Here is a 20,779-nt window from a genome sequence, read left to right as displayed (position 1 = left end):
ATTAAAGCTGGTTCTCATTGTGACCAGTCATTGTAGTTCCTAGGATTAACAGCTGGTTCTAATTGTGACCAGTCATTGTAGTTCCTAGGATTAACAGCTGGTTCTAATTGTGACCAGTCATTGTAGTTCCTAGGATTAACAGTTGGTTCTAATTGTGACCAGTCATTGTAGTTCCTAGGATTAACAGCTGGTTCTCATTGTGACCAGTCATTGTAGTTCCTAGGATTAACAGCTGGTTCTAATTGTGACCAGTCATTGTAGTTCCTAGGATTAACAGCTGGTTCTAATTGTGACCAGTCATTGTAGTTCCTAGGATTAACAGCTGGTTCTCATTGTGACCAGTCATTGTAGTTCCTAGGATTAACAGCTGGTTCTAATTGTGACCAGTCATTGTAGTTCCTAGGATTAAAGCTGGTTTTAATTGTGACCAGCCATTGTAGTTCCTAGGATTAACAGCTGGTTCTAATTGTGACCAGTCATTGTAGTTCCTAGAATTAAAGCTGGTTCTAATTGTGACCAGTCATTGTAGTTCCTAGGATTAACAGCTGGTTCTCATTGTGACCAGTCATTGTAGTTCCTAGGATTAACAGCTGGTTCTCATTGTGACCAGTCATTGTAGTTCCTAGGATTAAAGCTGGTTCTGACCAGTCATTGTAGTTCCTAGGATTAACAGCTGGTTCTAATTGTGACCAGTCATTGTAGTCCCTAGGATCAACAGCTGGTTCCAATTAGTTATAACATTTTGTCCAGTGCTGTGAAATCTAGGCAGTATGGATGAAGCTTCCAGTTAAGTACAAACTTGGTTTCTCCATGTGGTATAATTTAAGTGTGTAGTGTTTTTAGCAACAGTGTCTTACTGCCAAGTTCTGGAGAGTACCCATGAGCGTTGGCGGTAGTTTGGAGCCTCATAGGACAACAACTCCAAAAGGCAAAATCATTTCCGGGACTAGGTTTTGTTTGTTAACCTCTGATGCCTAGTATAGACAATGGTGCTTCACTATAGAACACGCTACATTGACTCTTTGTTTGTATGTATATAAATACATTTTAGGAAGATTTTAAAGTGCCAGGTTTCCATATGGATTTTTTGAAAAATCTAAATCTTTAGTGTTATTTATTCATCCAGTTTCCCTGCTCCATCATTCCTTCCATTCCCTTAATCCAATTGTACACTTTTTTTTCCTATAATTCCTTTTTAATACTTTGTGGTGTGTGTGTGTGTGTGTGTGTGTGTGTGTGTGTGTATGTGTGTGTCTGTGTGTGTCTGTGTGTGTGTGTGTGTGTGTGTGTGTTCCTATGGAACCTGTCTTGTCATTCTTGTTTTTCTCAATCTAATGGCCTTTTTCACTAAATTTGTTATTTCTTATGATTCAGTATTGAAGGTATGAGGAAAAGTTGCTTTCAAGAGGATATTTTATTATAGTTACTAATGACTAATAATATCCATTGGTAAGTAACTTAGAGAACAGGAGTTGATATATTAAACACTCTTCTATTTTTAAAAAAACTGTTTTAATCTCCAAAAATTTCTCTTAATTACTTTTTTCATTGTATCAACGAATCTTCTTCTCAATATTACAAAATATTTTTTATTTTTTCACAACAGAGCCATTCTACTCTTAATTACACAAGATGGAATTTATTTTTAATAACATCCCTCTTTTTAAACTCTGGAGAATTCCCTGCTGCTCTCTGTACTAAAGTCTATAATAACTCAATAGTTATATGAATTGAAACACCCAACTAGTTTTACTTTGTTAGAGTTAATGTTTAAGTTTAATGATTTAAGTGTACATTTTTATTGAAACCTCCAACATATTTAAATATTGTGCCTTATATTTGTACAACTTATTTGCATTTGCTAGTGGTGGCAAAACAAAATATCATGTACTCAATTGCATTATGTTGACATAACTCAACAGAATTATGTCACAGGATGAGAGACTAACAATTCACATCTAAGGTAATAACTCAGATTATGCCTTTTCCTAAATCTTTGGGCAAAAACTGTTACCTTTCCTTGCTTCTCGACTTGCTTATATTCCTTGACATTTCTTTCTAAGCACATTCTTCTAGTATCTGCCTTTATTGTCACAGGTCCACTTTAGTTCTATGAATGTATATTTTTAAGTGAATATTTTCGTAGTTGACTATTTAAATTTTTACCCAAGTCTACATGACCACATTGTAAAGAATTACATATTCAAACATTGTTTTTTGAAAGAAGAACATCTTTTAGGAATGTGAAAGTCCTAGGAGACTATATATAGATTCTATGAAAGAACAATTCATCATCATCATCATCATTCAAAGAAAATATTTTAAACAGGCAGACTAAATAAGGTAAAATACTCAATAATTTAATTTGGGGAGTATCCCATGTTGTGATTATCTTAGTCAAATTAAATTTCAGTTTATCTGACAAATGATTTATTAAATATTCCCAACAATTAGCAGAGTAAATGAGGCAAATTAGTTCTACCATGAGAATGAAACAAAGCGATAGAAACTTTAAAGTATACAGAACAAGAAAGCCATTGCAGGAGTCTTGAACATTTGGCCTTCAGTTTCCATTCATTAGGAAAATTACTATTGAACAACTCTCCATGAAGTTCAATAATGAAGGAATAAGATTTAAAATATATGAAAATGTGGTTAACACATCATTTGTCTGTTTCTACTTTAAGGTTGATTTTAATTTTCATGTGAGCTTTGTTCCAAAATTATCTTACATAGTAATTTTGAAGGATTAGTAGGTAAGTACATAATAGTATATGTGTGAAAATTCTGGCACAGGACAAGAGATCCCAATTGAAAATGTCTGCATTATAAATTATTGAACTGTCAGGACACTGGGATGGCTCAGTAGATAAAGGCGTTATAATCAAGGTTTAATCCTCAGGACGTTGTTGGGTACCACATCAGTATATTTCTTCCCTACTCATTACATCCTAAGAAGTGTCACAGACTTCTGTAAAACAGAACACATATATATGGGGGGTGTTAAGAGAGCAGACTGCCTTCAGTTGCTCATCTGAGGCCCCCATAGCTACCATGTTTCTATAGAGTCATTCTATTCTTTTTTACGGCTTTCTCTGGAACATAACATCTGGTTTGTTTGATCCTGAAGACCTACATGGGGAAGAAAAAGAATCAAATCTTGTAGTTGTTTTCTAACCTCCACACAAAATTTTTGCTATGCATATGTTCACATACACACACACACATACACACACACACACACAAATAAGTAAACAAATAAATAAATAAATGTTTAACTGCCATATTTATCTTCCCACCTGGAGCTGACCATAAGACTGAATCAAATCTATCTTATCTCATGTTGCAAAAAGTATGCTCTGGGGATATTAGAAGATAATGTTCTTGGTGTATTTTTTAATTTGAACATTATTTTTATTATATGTTCATGATAGGTATTTGATTCAACTTTTGTTACAGTCGATGCTTTGAGATTCTTTGAGGAACCTAAAACAAACTGAACTGACTATTCCTTATTTCTTGCTTTTATTAAGCTATATATTTTGGCAGCACATATACTAAAATTGGCACGATGCAGAGAAGATTAACATGGTCCCTTAAATGAATATTTTATTAAGAATAGGTTATCAAGTGGATGGAGCTCTAGGCTTATGTAGTATAGATCTTTATTAGTTTTTATTACTGTCTCTAGAATGACACTGTGAAATAGATATCTGCATGCTGGGATTTCATCTAAGATAACAGATGTACAATGCACTTTTCCAGGCATAGTGCAACTTAAGAACAATTGTATATGCTACATTAAGAACAGTAATCTCTATTCAGGAATTTCATATTCTGCAGTTTTCTCTCTCTTCCACTTACTCACTTCAAACTACCCAGAGAAATCTACAGTGGAGAATATAGACAGTCTTTTCTCTTTCTGTGTTAATGTTTTTATTTGTTATATTAATTATTTGTCTTTTTTCTTTTCCTTCTCATTACATCATAGAAAAATATCACAGACTCCTCTAAAGCTGAGTACATAAACAGGGGAGTGGTCAGAGAACCAATAAGTCTGTCTAGTTTTTCATTTGGCTTTTCCAACTCCTAAAGTCCCCAGAGCTGCCTTCTAGCATGAATAATCTCTACCCAGTTTGGTGTTTTTTTCTGAAACTTATTACTCTATTTTCCTACAAGTGTGGTGAAGATATATTCATTAGAATGTTAGAATAAAAATAGTTTCCAAATTAACTCTCATTTATGCTGCCTGACCAACATCTTATTATTTATATATTTTTTAGTTTATTATTTATTTTACATACTGACCATGGCCTACCACTTGCTCCCCTTCCTCTCCTCCACTTCTCCACTTGTAATCCATTCATGGGCATCAGCAATGGATTATCAAACTGCCATAAGACCAAGCACTCCCCCCTGTATTCAATCTGAGAAAAGCAATAAAACACAGGGAACAGGTACCCAAGAACCTATCAAAACACCAGGGACAGCCTGCTCCCACTACCAGGAGTTCTGCAAACAGACTAAGCTACCCAACCATTTTATATATGTACAGGGCCTATGTTGTTCCCATATGGGCTTTTTGGTTGTTGAGTCAGACTCTATGAGTTCCCATGAACAAGGAAAGCTTTTTTGTGGAATTTCTTGAACTATCCCTAGCCCAATGGCTTTTACATGAAAAGTTTCTGCATGCCATAACCCTCTCCATCAACTCAGCAATCCAATTCAGACGAAATCAAACAAGATAAGAAAAAGTCCAATTATAATGGGAAAAGTGCTCCAGGATAACTGTTTTCCCTAAGAAGAGGCAGTGAAGAGAGATTGAAAAACCACATGTTTTCAAGGGGGTTGGTTTGGTCTGATTTGGATTTCTGCATCAGTGGGCGCATTAATGGAGTGAAGAAATTTCATCAAATCCCCTATCCCTCTCCTCAAGAGTAGCCACTGAAGTCAGCCCAATATTTTGCCATGGGTTTCTGAATTGACCTCTATCAGTCACTGGATGAAGACTCTCCATTGACAACTAGGGTAGGAATCAATCTGATCACAGTGGATGGCTAGTTCAGACTATGCTTCCATTGCTGCCATCCTTGTAGACTCATGGAGAATGTCCCTCATATCAGGGTTTTCTCCAACTCCGTTAAACCAGACAGAGATGACAGGAGAGGACTTGATATGGGATTCCTTTTTGTATGCATATTTTTGTTACCCTTGGTTAATAAAGAATCTCCTATGGTGTATGGCAGGGCAAAAAGGAGCTAGGTAGGAAAGCTAGACTGAATGCATGGAGAAAGAAGGTGGAGTCAGAGAGAAAGCCATGAAGCTGCCTGAAAAAGACAAATGCCAAAACCTTACAGGTAAGCCACAGTCTCATTGCAATATGCAGAATCATAGAAATGAGTTCGCTGAAAATGTAAGAGCTAGTTAGAAATATGCCTGAGTCATTGACCAAGCAGTGCTATAATTAATATAGTTTCTATGTGCTTTTGGGGTCTGGGTGCCTGGAAATGAATATACCTTCTTGTTTTACAGGGGTTAAACATGCTATTTTTATAAAATATAGTTAATATTGCTGATTGAGAAAGTGATACGAAACTTCCATTGAGACTTTTTAAGAATAGATTCTTCTCTCAGACAATGTATCCTAGCCATTTCCCTCCTTCTGCCCCTCATAGTTTTTTACATACAATCAATTTAGCATAAACTTTTAAACTTCATAAACTTATCCTTTATTTTTATAGTATTTTTGTTTAGACTTATTTATAATTATTTTAGTCCATTTTGATGAGTGCCTTGAATGAAAGTGAAATGCCATATTAAACCTTACGTTGTGGAAGAAGCAGCACAACTGGATTTTTTTCTGAGAATGTATTGATATTGTATACTGAGCTTGATCAGAAAGACACATTATATTGGAACCAATCACATCTCGTGTTTGTTGACATTTCAGAGTATTGATATAAAATCTGTACCTTTATATCAGTTAACAAAATATTGAGGAATGATTAAATGTTTCAATGGATATGAAAGAAAAAAGGAACCAAAGTAAGAAAATGAAAAAGTGGTCATAAGCCAAATATATAAGCCAAAGAGAAGAGGATTAACAAGATTTGGGGAGATTTGAAGGACAAAAGACAAATTTAACCAAAGAAAGATGTATTTACACACATTGTCTTTATGTATTGAAACTATAGTAATAAAATATTAGACAATGGCTAACATTGGATTAAGAGACTATAGGCTATTAATGAATAAAAATAGCAAATTAGTGTTGCATTGTTATTATTATTACAGCAATTATTCTGTAGCCTATTAAAATACTATTCATATTGGAGGAAAATAGTTCTGCTTTTACTCATAAATATCAAGTTATGTTATTTCCATCTAGTAGCACCAACAGATGGCCAATGGAAGGTAAATATACTAAATCATATATTAATAAATAAATACTTGTGGAGTATAAAGCCTGGAATTTTCTAGAAAACATTAAGATGTTTAGTGTGTGATTATCTCTTCAATATAGTGCTTGAAGTTCTAGCAATAGCAATAAGACAACATAAGGGAATCAAGGGGATTCAATTTGGAAAGGAAGAAGTTAAACTTTCATTATTTGCAGATGATATGATAGTATACATAAGCGACCCCAAAAACTCCACCAAAGAACTCCTACAGCTGATAAACTCCTTCAGTAACGTGGCAGGTTACAAGATCAACTCCAAAAAATCAGTCGCCCTCCTATACACAAAGGATAAGGAAGCAGAGAGGGAAATCAGAGAAGTATCACCTTTCACAATAGCCACAAATAGCATAAGATATCTGGGAGTATCTCTAACCAAAGAAGTGAAGGATTTATTTGACAAGAACTTTAAGTATTTGAAGAAAGAAATTGAAGAGGATACCAGAAAATGGAAGGATCTCCCCTGCTCGTGGATTGGGAGGATCAACATAGTAAAAATGGCAATTCTACCAAAACCAATCTATAGATTCAATGCAATCCCAATCAAGGTCCCATTAAAATTCTTCACAGAGATTGAGAGGACAATAATCAACTTTATATGGAAAAACAAGAAACCCAGGATAGCCAAAAAAATCTTATACAATAAAGGTACTTCTGGAGGCATTACCATCCCTGACTTCAAACTCTATTACAAAGCTACAGTATTGAAAACAGCTTGGTATTGGCATAAAAACAGAGAAGTTGACCAATGGAATCGTATAGAAGACCCGGATATTAACCCACAAACCTATGAACACCTGATTTTTGACAAAGGAGCTAAAATTATACAGTGGAAGAAAGAGGGCATCTTCAACAAATGGTGCTGGCATAACTGGAGGTCAACCTGTAGAAGAATGAAAGTAGATCCATATCTATCACCATGCACAAAACTCAAGTCCAAATGGATTAAAGACCTCAATATTAATCTGAACACATTGAGCTTGATAGAGGAGAAAGTGGGAAGTACTCTACAACAAATGGGCACAGGGAACCGTTTCCTGCGCATAACCCCAGCTGCACAGACATTAAGGGCAACATTGAATAAATGGGACCTCCTGAAGTTGAGCAGCTTCTGTAAAGCAAAGGACATTGTCACTAAGACGCAAAGGCAGCCTACTGACTGGGAAAAGATCTTCACCAACCCTGCAACTGACAAAGGTCTGATCTCTAAAATATATAAGGAACTCAAGAGACTAGACGGTAAAATGCCAATTAACCCAATTAAAAAATGGGGCGCTGAACTGAACAGAGAATTCTCAACAGAAGAAGTTCGAATGGCCAAAAGACACTTAAGGTCATGCTCAACCTCCCTAGCTATCAGGGAAATGCAAATCAAAACAACTTTGAGATATCATCTTACACCTGTCAGATTGGCTAAAATCCAAAACACCAATAATAACCTTTGCTGGAGAGGTTGTGGGGTAAGGGGTACACTCATTCATTGCTGGTGGGAATGCAAACTTGTGCAACCACTTTGGAAAGCAGTGTGGCGGTTTCTCAGGAAATTCGGGATCAACCTACCCCAGGACCCAGCAATTCCACTATTGGGAATCTACCCAAGAGATGCCCAATCATACAACAAAAGCATATGCTCATCTATGTTCATAGCAGCATTATTTGTAATAGCCAGATCCTGGAAACAACCTAGATGCCCTTCAGTGGAAGAATGGATGAAGAAACTGTGGAATATATACATGCTAGAATACTACTCAGCGGTAAAAAACAATGACATCTTGAATTTTGCAGGCAAATGGATGGAAATAGAAAACACTATTCTGAGTGAGGTAACCCAGACCCATAAAGATGAACATGGGATGTACTCACTCATATTCGGTTTCTAGCCATAATTAAAGGACATCGAGCCTATAAATTTGGGATCCTTGAGAAGATAATAAGAAGGTGAACTCCCAAAAAAAGATATAGTAATCCTCCTGGATATTGGAAGTAGACACGATCGCCAGGCAAAATTGGGAACTTGAGGGTTGGGCGAGACTGGGCCAAGGGAAGATGGGGAGAGAAAAGTGTGAAGGGGAGAACGGGGGGGAGCTCAGAGGAATGGGGTGCTTGGGATATAGGAAGGGTGGATATGGGAGCAGGGAAGCATATATCTTAATTTAAGGAGCTACCTGAGGGTTGTCAAGAGACTTGACCCTAGAGGGGTTCCCAGGTTTCCAGGGAGACGCCCCCAGTTAGTTCCTTGGGCAGCTGAGGAGAGGGAGCCTGAAAAGGCCAGTTCCTATAGCCATACTGATGAATTTCTTGCATATCACCATAGAACCTCCACCTGACGATAGATGAAGAAAATGACAGAGCCCCACATTGGAGCACTGGACTGAGCTCCCAAGGTCCTGATGAGGAGCAGAAGGAGAGAGAATATGAGAAAGAAAGTCAGGACCGTGAGGGAACCTCCAGCTGGCGACAGATGGGGAAGGTGACTGAGCCCCACATTGGAGCACTGGACTGAACTCCCAAGGTCCTGATGAGGAGCAGAAGGAGCGAGAACATGAGGGAGAAAGTCAGGAACGAGAGGGGTGCGTTCACTCATGGAGACGGTGGGACAGAACTAATGGGAGATCACCAACTCCAGTTGGAATGGGACTGATGGATCATGTGACCAAACCCGTCTCTCTGAATGTGGCCAACAGCGGGGGCTGACTGAGAAGCAAAGGACAATGGCTCTGGGCTCTGATTGTTCTTCATGGACGGGCTCTGTGGGAGCCTTCTCAGCTTGGTCGATCACCTTCCTGGACCTGGGGGGAGTTGGGAGGACCTTGGTCTTAGCATAGAGTGGGGAACCCTGATGGCTCCTTGGCCTTGAGAGGGAGGGAGGGGAGGTATGGGTTGAGGGGAGGGGAGGGAAGGGGGAGAAGGAGGGGAGGGAAGGGGGAGGAGGAGGGAAGGAGATGGAAATTTTTAAATATAAAAAAAATAAAGAAAAAAAAAGAAAAAAAACTATAAAAGAGTAGGCTATTTGTATGAAATTAAAGACTAGGCATGCACGAGACTCTGCATTCAAATGGAACTGGATTATTTAAAGCCTTTTAGTTATAGTCAAAATCAGATTCCTAAATGCTCCACAACTTGCTGTCTAGAGTTAGTGAATTCCCACAAGCTGGGTTCAGCGGTCTCTGTAGATTTCCCCATCATGATCTTGATGCACATTGCTCATATAATCCCTCCCCCATCTCTTCAACTGTATTCCTGGAGCTCAGTTTAGTGCTTGGCTGTGAATCGCTGCATCTGCTTCTATCAGTTACTGGATGAAGGCTTTAGAATGACAGTTAGGGTATTCATCAATCTGATTGCAGCAGAAGACCAGTTCAGGCACCTTCTCCACTACTGTTAGGAGTTTTTACTGGGTTCTTCCTACTGGATTCCTGGGAATTTCTCTAGCAGCAGGTTTCTCCATAATCGCATAATGACTCTCTTGATCAAGATATATCTTGCATTGCTTTCCCGCACCATTTCTCCCCAACTCATAGAGACTGTATAGGACCAAACTAAGGCTTCTGCATGTCAAAGATGGTTGTTTGGCTTAGTCTGTTTCAGAGATCACTGGTAGTGGAATCAGGATCTATCCCTGGTCCATACTTTTGGAGCTTATTTCCTCCGGTGGAATGCCTTACTCAGTCTTGAAGCAGGGGAGCTGGGCTTGGTCTTGCCTCAACTTAATGTGATAGGTTTTGTTGACTCCCTAAGGGAGTCCTTACTTACTCATTCTGAGGAGTAGATGGGGGTTAGGCTGGAGGAAAGATGGGAAGAGGATGGGAAGAGTTGTGGGATGGGAAATTGTGGTTGGTATGTAAAATGAATAAAAAATCAGATTTCTTTCAAACTTAAACATTTTTATGGATTATCACTGTTGCCTCAGTTATCTCTACTTTTTCTGTAACACAATAAATACCAGTGGTCCAATACTTCGGAACTGTGTTGGTAGTTTTAAGACTGAACATGACAAATATCATAAGTAAAAGAACAAAGGTTTTTCAACAGATTAGAAGTGATGTAATCTGTCTAATAATGCTATTATACACTTGGTTGGTTAAGAGGACAACAGAGTAGATAACTTAGTGTACTACAAGAAATAGAAGGTGATGAGAACACCCATTATTAAAGAATCTTTTTTATCAACATATGGAGACTATCACAGAGATGCACTGGTAAAAATGCAAAAAGAAAATACTTTGGGCTGTCTAACCTCAATTGAAACATCTGTAACAGAACCCCTAAAACTAAGAATCTAGGAAAACATGGAAGAAGAGGTGCAAAGATTGTAAGAGCTAGAAGTACAGCATGCTAGCTGTTCATGCTGTCATTGAGACATAACAAACAAAACAGCAGAATCCACTCAGGAGCCCCCAGCAGCATATTTATTTGGCACGATCAGCACAAAGACAGCATCAATGCTATGCCATTGTAGACAAGGATGCTTGACATACATGATTCCACTCCTAGCAAAAGAGCTGCAGGTGGTCAGTGACTGCTGACAGCAGAAATCAGTTGCCTGCCAGGATGAGCTCCCATCACAGTTGTTCAATCTGGACATACACAGATGCAAGGAAATCTACATGCGTGCAGTAAACACACACACACACACACACACACACACTATTTACAGAAGAATTGGATGTGGGGGGAGGAAGCATTTAAGGTGTGAGAGGTAGAAGTGGGAATGATCTAGATGCAGTGCTCAGATATGAAATGCTCAAGAGAAATTATATTATTTACAAAAGTTTACAGAAGCAGCAAAATAAATAAATAAATAAATAAATAAATAAATAAGCAAGCAAGCAAGCAAAGAAATAAATAACTACGAGTTGGCCCCAGTTGCCACCAAAACCTTTCACTGCTAAATTCTATTTCATTTGTCTCTGGCCTAATGGATATGGATTTGGCTCTCCCTTTTATTACATGGTGGTAAACTACCCCATACTGTTATCAGCAGCAAGGGACTTATCTGGATGCTTCAAGGTTATTGGCCTCTTTTTCAAAGCATTGGAATAAAGGCAGAGACAGCTTGCAAAGTAGCAAGGAAACCTTATTCCAAAGCAAAGATATAGTGCAGCTCAAGAGGAAAGTTGTCAAGGGTGACAGTGGGCTACATGAGTGTGAGTACTCAAGTGACAAAATTATTATTTGGCACTTCCTTTTTATGGAACTCAAGAGAAGGTGATGGGTTATTGAGGTTCTCTGCTTTGATTGACAGACTTGGATTATGCTCACATTCCTTCCCATGATGTATTAGATGTTAATAATATGCATGTTCAGTTATTCAAAAAAAATCAAATGGTTAATAGGAGAGACTCCCTTAAAGTTTTCTCTGTGGATGCATCTTGCCTCATTGTACATGCACTCAAATCAGTTTTATCAATCAGTTTCCCACAATATGTTCCAAGATATGTTTGAGTAAAGATTGAGACATTATTAAAGACTTAATAAGGGCAGCAAATTATTTTAACTCTTCAGACATGCATGTGAGTTATGATTTTGCGCAATGAGGAAAATGCCGTGATGCATTTCTCAGAAGTTGTTGTTGTTAAGTGATGTACGGTGTTGTGATGTCACAACTTCAATCAGAGGGGAGAGTATTGAAGAATGGAAGCAAAAGGCTTCAGGGAAAACCTTAGAATTACAGCTCAATATTGCAATCCAAGATGGTAAATAAATAAAGCAATCAACTCTGAACTGAAAGAACAGGCATGTGATTTGTTATTCTCAATATCTATTTGAATTTGATCAAAGTACTACAGCTACCTTCTGCATATTTGAATGTATTTGTTGCTTACTATGGTTTCTTCAGTTTCACATTTCCAGGATAAAGAATGAGAAAGAGTTCTTTTAATCTACAGCAAAGATGTTAAGAAGGAAAGGGGCTCAGTTACACCATGAAATGTTATGGTTGAATTGGCATTAGGGTATGAATCAGTTGGTCTGAGAGGCCCTCCATTGAAGAGAAGCATAGGAGCTGGTTTTATTTCTAATCAGCAAAATATGAAAGCTACTTGTTTAGGACACTAAGGGTCAACTTAGTTGTAAAAGTTTCTATTAGTAAAATTAAATAAAAGTGTTAATTAGCTCTTCAGTTAGATACAATATTTGCTATATCTGTTATTATTAGTAGAAAATGCTTGTTACTAATCTGTAGAACAAAATTTAATGGCATTCATTATACTACAGGAAAAACTCATTAGTAAAATATGTTATTTAGTTTTAGGTCAAAGTTCAGCATGGTGTGACACAATATAATCCAGAATTAAGACCAAACATGTAAACAAAAGCCAAAAAGAGATGTTTTTTCCAACAATGTTGTAAAAAATTGATTTCTCTGTACAAGTGTGTGCAGTAGTAATATGAAGGCAAAATTAAGCTGACTGATGAGTAATGAATAGAAGTCTTATGCCGCAGTCAGAATAGATAAAAACAGTGCCTTTAGAATAGTGAAAGGGGATGTAGACAAAGGGGCACAGAGCCATTATTTTTATCAGTAATAGGTTTACTATGCTCCCAATTATCTAAGCAACTATATGAATTTCCCAGAATGTATAAGGAAGGTCAGGGAAGAATTGTTAGTTTGCCTGAGAAAAGCTGGATCACTGAATATGTTATCATGGAGGGCTATCATGAAATTGCGGAGGTACAAATTGAATACTATGTCCCCAATTTTTACTGCATACACATGTTTATAGATTTTATACCAAAAATCCAAACACATGAAAACTAACATTTGAAAAGTAATAAAGTTTTATGTGAAACTCAACAAACTGTTTCTTTGTCATATGAGAAATCCTAGCATTTCACCCTGTTTAAACTTGTCTGCTTCTGTGGATTCTTAGTTATGTAAATGTGTACCGTAGTGTACCAGAGGCTATGGTTACCATTTTTATATTAACAGTACCAAGAATATTACTTGGCAGGTAGTAGATGTTCAATTTATATTTCTAAGTAAGTGGACCAGTTTCAACCTCAACAGATATAAGGAAATAAAATACTATGAATTTCATGTTCAATATAAAAATATGAGGAAAAAATTTATTACACATTTTAATTACTTTTGTATCTAACATATAGTAAAAACACTATACAGGCAATGTCCTTTTGCTGCTTTTCTAAAACATAAAATTGCACACAAAAAGTAACTCAGTTATATATTTTCATTTATGATTCCATTGATATCACTAGAAAGACTTGCAATAGATATTTTAACTTATCAGTAAAATTAGACATTAAAATTCATTACATATTTGAAATTGTATATTAATATACCAGTGTGCATATTATTTGCTAAAAGTGTTTAAAAGTAGGAAAACATTGTGTTGGCAATGCACCAGTTTTAATTATCGGTTTCCTCTTTGGATACATGCAAGCACACTGTGTGTAAGCTTGCCAAGTGATGTGCAGATTTTAAATGTCAGCTTTATGTCCATGTGATGTTAGGATCTTATTGCACAGATCCTACAACAGTTTGTCATTGTGAATTTTATATGTGTCCTGTCAATTAGACATTATAGCATAATGTTCTTAGGTTTCTGTAGAAATCAGGAAAGTAATAAAATGTAATTTTTCTTCCATATATTTAACCCCAAATTTTCTTCATTATTTTTTCCATTGAAATAATAGCATATCATCATATCATTTCAATGTGATATAATGTATGCTGCCACACTTCATATAATTTTAAACTATCGCATTGTCCTTTTGCTTCATAATAAGGAAATACATTCATGTTTTACTAAACCAAAATATCTCATATCTTACAATCTACTAAATTTCAGGAGAGATAAGTTAAATTATAGTAACCTGAATTTGTGTCAGAACTCTATATTTCAAGTCAATGGTGGTTTCATTTCAGTATTGGATTATTTGAGAGTATCAAATGAAATGAGATTTGCTCTTCACTCTCACAATTGCACCTAATGTCTTCATGTGACCCACCTAGAAATAGTCATGGTCATTAATTCCCGAGATTATTTACTCTGCAAAATGAAGAAAAACTAATAGGACGGATAGAGCACATATTTAAATCAAATGTAAAATTTTGAGGAAAGATTGTCATTTCCTTTTAGCAGTAGCCCAACCTAATCATTTTCATCTGCCTCAGTCAAGTGAGTTTCATTGAGTGCAATTCACTTACTATATCAAAGGAGTCTGCCACTGAGAAAGACATGGGAAACACTTATTGCAAATGTAATTCATGGCGTGTGAAATAGTTGTGTGTTTTGCTACATATGTAGGAAGTTAAACAATTTTTATTTAGGCAGATGAACTAGGAAACTTATTCAAATAATGTTGAAAAATAATGTTGAACCGAATACAATTTAGGTTTTAATATTTTTAAATACTGCTAAATGTATTTTGCTGTGATATTTTTTCTTGTCTGAATGTAGAGTTTTCTAAACTTTTTTAGGAGGAAGAGGCTGAGTTTTATGCTTTAAACTTCAGTCAAATATAAATAATAAGTATAAGGCAATGTAAATATAAAATTTTTGGACATGCTGTATGATGGAGGAGGGCCACCTCTCTCTATTTGTTGTTTCATTGGTTAATTAATAATGAAAACTGCTTGGTCTGATAGGTCAGAACATAGGTAGGCAGGGAAGACAGAACAGAATGCTGGGAGGAAGAAGGCAATGAGACAGTCGCCATGAAGCCAGCCACCAGGTCAGACATGCTGAATCGTTCGCAGTAAGCCACCACCTTGTACTACACAGATTATTAGAAATGGGTTAAGAGGATGTGAGAGTTAGCCAGTAAGAGGCTAGAGCTAATGGGCCAGGCAGTATTTAAATGAATACAATTTATGTGTTGTTATTTCGGGGCATAAGCTAGCTAGGTGGCCGGGAGCTGGGCAGGAATGCAGCCCGCCACGCCTATCACTACAGCTGTATATGTTTAATGTGTGACCCAGATTATGTCAAAAGATTCTTATCTCAAAATTCATCAAGTCACATCCATTTTAAACAATACTCCAATATTTTCAATAAGGTATTTTTAAAATATATAATTAAATAACCCTCTATGACAATATATTAATATTAAAAATTCAGAAACTATAAATAATGTATTATGGGAAATGAACATTTCAGAGAGTAGTAACAAGGTTGTAAAGAGTGAGGACACTATGATTAGTGTCTTTACCCTTCCTGTCAAGGTAAAGTGAATTTATCATCTATTTATGTGTATATATATATATATATATTCATAAGAAATACTGTTTTCTGCAATGACAGCCTCAATTAATCTCTCAATAATTTGGTTTATTATATACTTAGGTAAATTAAAATTCAATACATGTTTTGAATGTATAAATGATTCAAGCTGGGAAAATAATGGTGTCTGTCCCCTATATCTGAAGGTTTTGTTGCTGTTGTTGTTTGGCTGTTTTGGTTTGTTTGTTTGTTTGGTTTGAACTCCTGAAATCACTCAGTAGAGTTTTATTCTAACAATAAAAAAACATGAAGAAATGAGGTTTTTCTGACTTTGTTGATAACCACAGAATGACATTTGTTTTCAGTTTCTGTAACACAACCTGGTTCTTTAATTTCTAATTGGTACACAGACCCCACAAAGTAAATTAAAAAGCCAACACATTTCAGAAAGCTATGATCTCTACTACTGTGGAAAAAATATATTGAAGTTTCAGCTGTGTTCTTCCTCTGAGGTGTACACATATTAGGCTACTCTCATAACTTTATTGACTCACACTTCTCTTAATTATTTTATTGAAGTTGTTCCTGTTGAACATGAGCTGAAACCTGCTTTTTGTTCATGATACAAATGATTTTTAAATGCTTAAAGTGAAACTCTTAAATTTTATATAAGAGGAAAACTGCAAATCATAATCAGAAAATATATTAGGTAAAACCTATTAATATCAGTCAAATCACATGTCATTTCATTATGGTTTTAAACACTATGTGACTTTGTTAATACAGGTAATTTTGTCTAAATGTGTAAATTTATTTCCATGCACAGAAAATGAGCAAAACTGGAGATTTGAGGGAAAATGTGGAATATGGGAAAATAATGAACTATATATCTAAAATAGTATCTTTGTACCTTGACTTTAGGGTTAAAGCCATGGCTAAAGATGCATTATTGTGGGTAGATAGAAATATCTAGAAGATAATCAACAACCTGACCACTGAGCAAATTAGCAATAGCAGGTTATATACTATGGACTATAACCTTGCCAGTCCTAGACTTTTAATCAGTATAACAACGCCAGGCATGACATGCTCTCCTGTAGAGCAGGCCTCAAATTCAGTAAGAAAGTAGTTAGTTTCCCCAGCACATTCATGCCACTATTACACAGTGGGAACACCTAGCCTGAGGTGGTACTGTAGCATGCAGAGTCTAGCACTGTGCAAGACTCTTGGCATATTTTCTCCCCCAACAGCCTGTATAGCACCTTCAGGCGCTATCAAAGCTAGCCTTCAGGGAGGACTGTTTGAGAGAAAAAAAAACATATTTTAAAATTCCAAAAACAGCCGGGTGGTGGTGGTGCATGCCTTTAATCCCAGCACTCGGGAGGCAGAGGCAGGTGGATCTCTGTGAGTTCAAGACCAGCCTGGTCTACAAGAACTAGTTCCAGGAGAGGCTCCAAAGCTACAGAAAAACCCTGTCTCGAAAAACCAAAAATAAAATAAAATAAAATTCCAAAAACAACAGCATGGATTCCCAGGCTGTCTTAGTTAAGGTTTCTATTGCTGTGAAGAGACACCATGACCAGGGCAACTCATTTTCTCTCTTTTTTTCTTTTTCTTCTTGTTTTTTGTTTTTTCAAAGCAGGGTTTCCCTGTATAGCTTTGGAGCCTGTCCTGGAACTTGCTCTGTAGGCTATGGCAACTCTTATAACAGCAAGGTCAACAAGCATCCCAACCCCACCACACTGTGCCTCATGGCCGCCGAGGTGGGCCTCACGGAGGAGGAGATGCAGACATGGTTTAAGCAGCGCCTGGCCCAGTGGCAGCAGTCAGAAGGCTTGCCCTCCAAATGCAGGTCTGTTAGGGAACGAGCGGCACCTGCAGCCTCCCTGGCTCTCCTGACTCCACCTGCGTCTCCTTACCTGGCTTACCCAGGCTCTTTTGATGTTTCATTTTTTTTTCTTTTTTTTTCTTTTTTTTCCAGTTGATTTTTTATTAAAAATTGCCATCTCCTCCCCTCCTCCTCCCCCTTCCCTCCCCTCCCCTCCACCCACACCCCCACTCCCTCCCTCTTGAGGCCAAACAGCCATCAGGGTTCTCTACACTATGTTGAGTCCAAGGTCCTCCCAACTCCCCCCAGGTCCAGGAAGGTGAGCAACCGAACTGACAAGGCTCACACAGAGCCCGTCCATGTCGTAGAGACCAAGCCCATCGCCATTGTCCTTGGCTCCTCGGTCAGCCTCCACCATCAGCCACCATCAGAGAGTCCGATTTGGTCGCATGTTCCATCAGTCCCATTCCAAGTGGACTTGGTGGTCTCCCATTAGTTCTGTTTCTATCTACCCCATAGATGATCGATGCTGCTCTCATATGTTTATAAAAGAGCTTGCTTGCTTGCTTTCTTTTTCTTTCTTTCTTTCTTTCTTTCTTTCTTTCTTTCTTTCTTTCTTTCTTTCTTTTGCAGTGGGCAGCAAGTTCACTCTTGTCAAAGAAAGCATCTAATTGGGAGCTTACTTACAGTTTCAGAGGATTAGTCCATTATCATCATGATGGGAAGCAGAAAGGCATGGGGCTGGAGCAGTAGCTGAGAGCTTTGTACCCTGCTCCACAGGCAACAGGCAGAGAGACCCTGAGTCTAGTATGGAATTTTGAAACTTCAAAGCTACCCCAAAAGCACAATTCCTACAACAAGGCTACACCTCCTATCTCAAGGCCACACCCCCTATCTCAAGGCCACACCCCCTAAGCCCCCCCCCCATACACACCACCAAGGGTTCCTCAGTGGGGACTAAGCATGACGATACAGAAGCCTATGGAAGCCATCCTCATTCAAATCACAGCAGGAGGAGATCCAGGAAATCATTAGAGGAGGGGAGATGGGGTGAATATGATCAACTGTATACATGTATGAAATCTTTAAATAATAAATGAAAATATTATTCAAAAAAGGCAGAAACCTAAGAAAACTCAGAGCCCTTTCACAGTACCCATGCAGTTCCCTGAGTCATTTCAAAGACATGTCCATGGTTATGCACTGGGACAGAATTTTCCTTCCCACAGCTATGAAGCTATTTAGAGGGCCCGGGAGAAGAGAATTGCTCACACTCCGAGTCATGACCTATCAATGGGCAGGTATTATTTCTCTGTAATCTTTTGAATTTTCTATAAAAGAAGTAAAAAATAGATCGGGAAATACCAAAATGCATCCAGTAGGTAAGGGTAAACTTTATTTCATGAATGTCTTGCCCCACATAGTCACACAGTGCGCCTTCATATAGATATTTAACTGGTTTGTACATACGCATCAGATTGCTCTGACTCACCACGGAATGCAGACAAAAGAATCTGAAAAATCCAAAATGGAGAATATTCAAAATCAATGACCACAGTGGCTTTAAATGAACCTGTGTCTATGAAAGCAGTGTGTCGAGCTGCAACAGGCTGTGTGCCCTCATAAGCAAAAAAAACGTTCAAATCTCACGTGTTCCCTTGTATATTCCCAACTGCACACACATGGGTACCAAGCTGGAAATAGACTTTTGGAAATGTTTAATACAGTAAAAGTTCTATAAGGTAATTAGAAACAGAACTTCCCGATTCCGCAAATAGCATTCATGAATACTGCAAAATTACAGCCCAGAAGATACGCTGATATTTTAAATGCTCGCCCATTCATATACTCTAAAGGCCAGTGTGAATAAAAAGGAAAAGAAGTAAAAAAAAAAAAGATGCATTATTGTAATGCTGAAGCTGGAACAAATAGGAGCAGATCCAAGACTTTTTTCCTAAATTTAAAATTTTAAATAAGCCAAGAACGTTTAAGAATCATAAAGACAGATGTGTTTTTAAGAAACTCCCCTGCACTATCTCCCTTGTCAACGCTATCTTAGTATACTAAAGTGGAGCCAACATTGTCCAATCTGTCTGTATCATTAGAAACTGAGTATAAGAATGGCTCCCTGCCTAAATTTCAATTCATGTCAGTGCCCAGCAGGAGAAAGTTGGGGAGGGAACTCTGTCCCACTGGAGCTGGTAATAAGGGAGATGCTGTGATACATCTCCTAGGTCACACTGAATGTGACAAAGTTGCTATTGTTAATGGGAGAGGTGAAGTCACAGTATTCTTAGCTCCAGTTACCATTTATATTTCCTGCTAATGGATTGAAAAGAAAAGATTTTGAAAATTTACAAAATGTAACTAAAGTGAGAATAAGGGCTTTTCATTGACAAAGCAAGTACAGTGATTTTAATCTTGGAGTAGCGCTGCCCTCACCTACAAAGACACAGTGGTGAAGACACATCAATATCATTTCTCATCCATTAGGCAATTACACTCACTGACTGTATTAAGACATTGTCAGGCTTTAAGGCTTCTTTTATGACACCATTGACTTCAGGAAGATAAGGCAGTAATGATTTCTGAACCTTTAACTATCGACACAGTAAGTATTAGTATATGTATTTCATTACTGTTGATTTTAATATTTACTTAAATATTCCTAATCTGCCTCTCTTCTATCATGGTATTTTTAATTCTCTTAGTTTAAGAAGTAGTGTTTGTTTATAAATAACTTTTATTGTGATTCATATAGTCTAATTTAAGAAAAATATCAAATTTTTCTTTCCCACCAATTAATTTTCTTAAATTTTAGTTCTTCATAAATGTTGCTAATACATTGCCTATAGATACAAACATATTTTTGACTAATCATTCATGCTTTATTAGGTATAATACCTAAATACATTGCATTTTATTTCTCTTTCCTTTCTTTCATTACTGGTCTTGTCTGTATATAGATTTTGTGATAGGATCTTACTTTACATTTTATATGGAATTGCATTGTAATTTTCTCTATCATGTGACAAGAGTTGTTTACTAATCAGTCATTTTTTATACATTATATATATATTAATAATTTCATACTATATTTCTCTGAGTTTGTAGTTTGACTGTAAAGTCAACCAAAGCTTTTCATTTTACATTGTAGGCACTGGGATGCACTAAACAAGCTGAATGTAAGGTTCTCCTTTATATCCAGCATGAAAAAGAGTAGCCTCAGTAGAACCAAAACAACCCTGCGCAGACTCACAACCTGAAAGAGTAAACGCAAAAAAAGAAGTGGACAACCTCCTTGTCCAT

This window comes from Arvicola amphibius, chromosome 2 (assembly GCF_903992535.2).
Source record: "Arvicola amphibius chromosome 2, mArvAmp1.2, whole genome shotgun sequence".
Taxonomy (NCBI): Eukaryota; Metazoa; Chordata; class Mammalia; order Rodentia; family Cricetidae; genus Arvicola; species Arvicola amphibius.
The sequence above is the reverse complement of the archived record's forward strand: the minus strand, read 5'-3'. Positions refer to the sequence as shown.